This window comes from Hyla sarda, chromosome 4 (assembly GCF_029499605.1).
Source record: "Hyla sarda isolate aHylSar1 chromosome 4, aHylSar1.hap1, whole genome shotgun sequence".
NCBI classification, from domain to species: Eukaryota; Metazoa; Chordata; class Amphibia; order Anura; family Hylidae; genus Hyla; species Hyla sarda.
The window spans coordinates 121177903-121185228 of NC_079192.1; positions in this window are offsets into that span (position 1 = coordinate 121177903).

The following is a 7326-nucleotide window of genomic DNA, read 5'->3' on the forward strand; positions in this document are numbered from 1 at the left end:
TAGATAGATAGATATGAGATAGATAGATCAGTGTATCCCAACCAGGGGGCCTCTAGCTATTCCAAAACGACAACTTCCAGCATGTCGTTGGCTTTATGAGCATACTGGGAGTTGTAGTTTTGTAACAGCTGGAGGCCCCATGGTTGGGAAACACTGATCTATCTATCTATCAATCATCTATCTATCCATCTATCTATCTATCTATCTATCTATCTATATCATATCTATCATCTATCTATCTATCTATCTATCATCTATTAATCTATCTTTCTATCTATCTCATATCTATCTATATATCATCTATCTATCTATCTATCTATCTATCTTTCATATCTATCTATCTTTCATCTATCTCTCATCTATCTGAGATAGATATGAGATAGATAAATAGAAAGATAGATAGATACATAAATAGATGGATATAGATAGATGGATAGATAGATAGATATGATATAGATAGATAGATATGAGATAGATAGATATGAGATAGATAGATAGATAGATAGGAGATAGATGGATAGATAAAAAAAAAAAAAAAACTCCAGAAGAGCAGCACAACAAAATTAAGAAAACCAATGCAATGGTGCACGCTGGGTGTGGACCTTGGTGAGAGGTTCACTTGTACTAGAAAAAAGCAAGAGACCAGCAGCACACAGAAAAATTAGTGCAAAAAAGGTGGAGATTTATTGCATTATCCCAGTGTACAAAAGAAGCGACGTTTCAGCGACCTCTCGTCGCCGTTCTCAAGGAGCTTAGATAGATATGAGATAGATAGATAGATATGAGATAGATAGATAGATATGAGATAGATATGAGGATATATAGATAGATATGAGAAAGATAGATAGATAGATGCATAAATAGATGGATATAGATAGGTGGATGGATGGATGGATAGATGAGATAGATAGATAGGAGATAGATATATAATAGATAGATAGATAGATCAGTGTTTCCCAACCTGGGGGCCTCCAGCTGTTGCAAAACTACAACTCCCAGTATGCTCATAAAGCCAAAGGAATGCTGGGAGTTGTAGTTTTGCAACAGCTGGAGGCCCCCTGGTTGGGAAACACTGAACTACCTCCCACTGTCTCCTACAACTTTCCCCCTCTCCCCCAAGCAAGTTACTTACTTTAAAAGGGCAGCATGAGCAGTGGGCACTGGGCAGGTAAGTCTTCCATACTGGTGGTGTCCGGGCCTGTATACACACAGCGGGCCTGCTCCACAAGGTCCAGTATACAGAGGAGTGAGAGAGGGGGAGGAGCTTCCTGTCTGCTCTTCCCAGTCTGCATAGCGCGGCCCCTGCATGGTGACAGGGCTGCTGGCTGAAGGTTTATTAAAAAAAAGGATGGCGGAGTAGATGGCTCCTGGGGGCGGGGGGTGCAGCGGGGGCTCGGCACCCTTACTAGTGGCCATGAGAGCTGCTAGTGACCTACTGCTGCTAGGGGGAGCACGAGGGGGGCAATCATGATGTAGGGGGGGCCGTGGCCCCCTCTGGCCCCCCTAACCCCGCCCCCCCCCCCCCCCAGAGACGCCACTGGCTGCAGGGGTGGTTGAACGCAGCGTCCATCCGGGTGCTGTCAAACTTGCTGTGGTCGGGGAGTATGCGGTGGTATGTGGCCTAATGCTCGCCTCTGGGGCCGGACCTGGAGAGGGCAGCGGGCCCCCTCTCACGCTGGGCCCCTGTGCAGCTGAATCGGCTGCACAGGCGATATGTCCGCCCCTGGATCAAGTCCTGGGGAAAAAAGTGTGGGAACTCACCCAAGATTTCCACTCAAGAACTAGTCCTTCAAGACTCCTGCTAATGAAAACAGTGTCCTGCTGTGGAAAAAGTACAGGAACTCCGTTCCCATGCGTTCCTGCAGGACTTGAGCCCTGGGCTAGGGCTGCATGGTTATACTACTATCAGCTGGTCACTAGACAACACAAGAAGCCTTTACCTATAGCAGTTGCCTTTCCAGGTTACAAGAGCAAAAATAGCAAGTCACGAATAGAGTACTAAAACTTGCAATAATAGGATGAATGATGGCACAAATGAATGATGATGATGGCATTCAGGAATGAAACAAGTGATGAACAGAAAAACTTGCTATCTCTAACTAGCTATTCCTAATCTCTCCCTGGATCTGTTCCTGAACTCTTCTCTTAAATGAGGTTAAAGGAGTAGTCCAGTGGTGAACAACTTATCCTCTATCCTAAGGATAGGGGATAAGTTGCAGATCGCAGGGGGTCCGATCGCTGGGGCCCCCTGTGATCTCCTGTACGGAGCCCCGACAGCCCGCGGGAAGGGGGCGTGTCGACCTCCGCACGAAGCAGCGGCCGACACGCCCCGTCAATACAACTCTATGGCAGAGCCGAAGCGCTGCCTTCGGCAATCTCCGGCTCTGCCATTGAGATGTATTGAGGGGGCGTGTCGGCCGCCGCTTTGTGCGGGGGGTCGACACCCGATATCTGGCCGGAGAGACTGGCCCCCGTACAGAGAGATCACAGGGGGCCCCAGCGGTCGGACCCCCCGCAATCTCAAACGTATCCCCTATCCTTAGGATAGGGGATACGTTTTTCACCACTAGACTACCCCTTTAACTATTCCTCACTGTCTCTACAATGTCCCTATGGAAATCCTGTACTAATCCACCCTAACCAAACAACAAGAGGCATAACTAATAGATCTCGTAGATACTTGGGCCTTTTACTATGGGAAACAAGGATGCAAGCATTTTTGTGGCTGTTGCTGCACATAGAGGTTGCATTCCATAGATTTTACCAAGCCTTGTCTGCAACATAATATTTCTCTATAGCAACAGTGGTAAAATGTGCTGATGAAATGCCAGTTGGATTGTGATGAGATGCAGAAGTAACTATCATCATCAGGAATGCACATTTACCAGTAGGGATGCACCTAAAAAATGAAGAATGTTCCTGACACTGCTATCATAGAAAACTGTATTGTAAAAACCAACATGACGTATTGCACATTATTGTATCCCAGCATGCTTTTCCAATGTGCCACTTGCCTCAGCAATAAAATGCCCTTGTGGCCGGACAGCACCCTGACACAAGGTGTAAATGGGCACTAACAGTTTTCCTGTGGCTCAGACTGTCATTTCCAGTGTACAGTGGTCCCTCAAGTTACAATATTAATTGGTTCCGGGACGACCATTGTATGTTGAAACCATTGTATGTTGAGACCAGAACTCTATGGAAACCTGGTTATTGGTTCTAAAGGCACCAAAATGTCATCCACAAATAGGAAAAAGTGAGGATTAAAGAAAAATAAGTAGATAACTAATATAGATAAAGCAAGTCCTTACATGTAGAAGTAAGAAAGATCTGCTGGGAGCTGTAATCACTGTCTATGTCAGTATTTCCCAAGCAGGTAGCCTCCAGCTGTTGCAAAACTACAACTCCCAGCATACCCGGACAGCCTTTGGCTGTCCGGGCATGCTGGGAGTTGTAGTTTTGCAACAGCTGGAGGCTCCCTGCTTGGGAAACACTGGTCTATGTAGAGGACAGGAGCTTCTTCAGGGTCCTGTACAGTACACACAATGTCCTAAAAAAGTAACATGGAGCCGCCCTCACCTGGTGTCCAAAGGAGCAGGTAACCCTGGTACAGGTAAAGAGTACAGAGCATGTAATACCTCTCTGTACTGTAGGGGGCGCTACCAGACATCAGTCAGTGCATACACTTCAGTAATACAGGAATTTTACCAGTGAATGCCCATTCTGATCTTCCAGCCATTGACGTGTTTCACAGATCTGCACTGTCTGTACATTGTATGTTGAGTCTGGTTTCAACTTACTATGGTCCAGAAAAGATCATTGTATGTTGAATCTATTGTATGTTGAGGCCATTGTAAGTTGAGGGATCACTGTATTTCTATGCAGGAGGAGGCCACAAGTTAAGTACAGCAGACAGGACTGTTTTAAATCTGAGGATCACTGATGAATGAGCAGTCAGTACCAGTTAGGAAACATCTAGGAATCAGACCAAGAGCAGGAACACATCTTGGAAGTACATAATGTTTCCAGTGACGCTTTAGGATCTGTTTTCACCAGGTTTTATTCTGAATTTCTCCCTTCTCAAACTGTAGTATTAAATGATTCTTTTCATATTCAAAGTTTGAGGACTAAGCCGGAGGGATTTCAGAAAGTACTGTCAGCGTATCCCTTATGAAATCCTGACATGAGGTCATTGGCATTGAATGTGCTCTTTGTGTGTCACAGAAAGTTCCTTAAAGTGTACCTGTTATTTCAAAAGATTTTCAAAAACCTGCATATTTTTGTAAGATTAACCCTTCAGAGAGGTGACAAGGCGTTTTTTGGGCTCTTACTGCTGTTATTGAGCCCCTGAGAGCCTCATGTTTGTCATATTTTCCATTTGGCTTTACGGGTGGGGCCAAATCTGGGCTAAAAGGTACACACATAGGGCTTCCTTTAACTTATTTCTCTGGCCAATCACAACACAGCACACATTACTCTGCTATACCATGACATAGTGCTGTAAAAAAGGAACTGGACTGAACAGGCTGCACTGGGCTGAAGATTTACACAATACAGTACTAGATAGCATGTTGGGGAAGAAGCGGTACTGGTGCACTGGGTTTGCAAGGTGCTATGTGAGCAGGAAGGAAATAACAACGGGATTACAGCAAGAAAAGGGTTACACTAGGTACTAGTGTAACCCTTTTCTTGCTGTGATCCTGTTATTTCCTTCCTGCTCACGTAGCACCTTGCAAACCCAGTGCACCAGGTTCAATGCTTTGTCTTGCTTTGCTTGTTACTAGAGACATATTTCACCTAACAACAGGCAGTGGCAGCAGATTGCAGAGAATGGAGACACCATGTCATCAAGACGTAGAGCTTATGGTAAATTAAGTGATTTACATATATGTTAGGAATCACACTGCCTATCAAAAAGAGGGAAATTGTTTTAAATGACAGTGCCCACTTAAAGGGCTACATTACAACAGATAACCCCCTAGGGGGTTAATGAATCTTTCCAGTGTCATGTGTTATAAGATTAAAATGAAACTTTTATTAAAAACTAAATAATAATAGTGAGGTGACCATGAAATAAAGTGATTAAAAACACAGCTCAAAAGGTATTAGTTTCTGCTTGTGTAATACTATAAGCTACGGGAGTTCTTTTAAACTTTTAAGCCTACACATTAATTTATCTACTGTATATGCCGTCCACAGTGTTTAAAAAACAAACAAACAAAGCGAATGAATATGGCATCTGCCATTTGCTTGATATAACCCAATTCCTGACTTGTGTAAGAGACCTAGGTGCTGCATTCTAAAATCTAAAACGGTCACACTCCAACAGGGCTGCCTTTAGGGGGGTACAGCCAATACCCCAGTCAGGGGCCCGGGCACCAAGGGAGGCCCGGAGCCCTAGGACTGCAACATCCAGGGACCGGTGCTGGCACGGTCCCTGCATGTGCATAACCGGACCCTTCACCTGTCGGCCCCATCGTTCCCCCTACGGGGAGGGGGGGGGGGCCTGCGCCCGCGGATCTGGGACACCTGTCCCGAATCTCCTAACGACTGCAGCTTTTAACACTGGGTGCGCATTTAAGATGCACCCAGCGTTGAGTGTGCGCTCGGCTGCGACAGCTGACGTAACAGGAAGGAGCCGGCGGCTCAATCCTGTCACTCCAGCCCGGGCTTCCTGTGCGGCAGCGGCTCTGCAGAGGCTGTCAGCACAGGAAGCATAGAGAAGAGGAGAGATCAGGAGCTGCGGGGGAACAAGGCAGAGGTGTTTTTTTTTTTTTTTTAGAGACATTACTTTATATGGGGGCCATGTGAGGGGGCATTACTTATATGGGGGCAAAGTGACCGGGGCATTACTTATATGAGGGCAAGGTGACAGGGCATTATTTATATGGGGGCAAAGTGAGGGGGCATTACTTATATGGGGGCAAAGTGAGGGGGGCATTACTTATGTGGGGGCAAAGTGAGGGGGGCATTACATATATGGGGGCAAAGTGAAGGGGGCATTACTTATATGGGGCAAAGTGAGGGGGGCATTACTTATATGGGGAAAAGTGAGGGGGCATTATTATGTGTGGGGGCCATGTGAGTGGGCATTATTATGTGTGGGGGCCATGTGAGGGGGCATTATTATGTGTAGGGGCCATGTGAGGGGGCATTATTATGTGTAGGGGCCATGTGAGGGGGCGTTATGTGTGGGGGGCCATGTGAGGAGGTATTACTATATATGGTGGCAATGTGAGGGGGCATTACTTATATGGGGGCATGATTATATATGGGGGCCATGTGAGGGAGCATTATAATCTATGGGGGTAATGTGGGAAGGCATTATTATATGTGTGGTCAATGTGAGACTACAAGCTGTGTAAGGGGCCCCAAAATTTCTGCTGGCAGCCCTGCACTCATACACGTTTCATCACTAACACTGTAACGTTCTCAAGGGGAACAAACTGAAGCATGTATAGGGCTATCCTCATCTGGACATTTATGGTATACCAAAGCATATGTTATATATGTCTAAAAGATGTAGATGGGCTTCTAGAGGATAACGTGTGCAGTCTTCTTGCGGAGCGGTTTGGCTGTTTTTTTCTTCCTGGTCGCCTTGGGTTGCACCAAGCAAACAGACAGGGCAGTGTCACTCAATCTGAGATACAGTAGGTGCTGCCCAAGGAGATGGGACCCACATATAAAAGAGATTTATTGCATATCCTGTTAATATGCAATAAATATTTCATTAGAAATACCTTTGAAGAGGTAAGTTCCCCTCTGAAAATGATTTTTATAAATTGTATATAGATAGCAACTCAACCATTAAAAACGTGTTTCCTTTATTAGTTCAATCCATTTAAAACAATCCCAGGGATAGAGAGCAGTACATCAACCAGAGCTGACTGAGCAGCTACGGTGTGGGAACCATTTCACAAATTCCCATTTTATACACTGCTGGTACTCACCTGCCCCCATACCACCTCTTGTGCTCGTCACTATTGTCTCTGGTTCCGGCTAGGCAAAACTTTCTGCTTTTGTATCGACACACAGTGTGTGCCCACTCATAGTGGTGACCCACCTTAGCCAGTGAATGGTTGAGCAGCGCTTCCTGTGTGTCGATAGAAAAGCAGAAACCACTGCTCATCCAGAACCACAGATCATCGAGATTGACATAGCATGGGATTTTGGCAGGTAAGTACAACTTTTTTTCCATTTTTATCACAGCTACCACCCAGACACCATAATTATGTGGCACGCGACAACGGCTTTAAGGCTACTTTCAAACTACAGAAATTTAGTCAGAACAATGTATCAGTACAGTATTTATAAGCCAAAATTAGG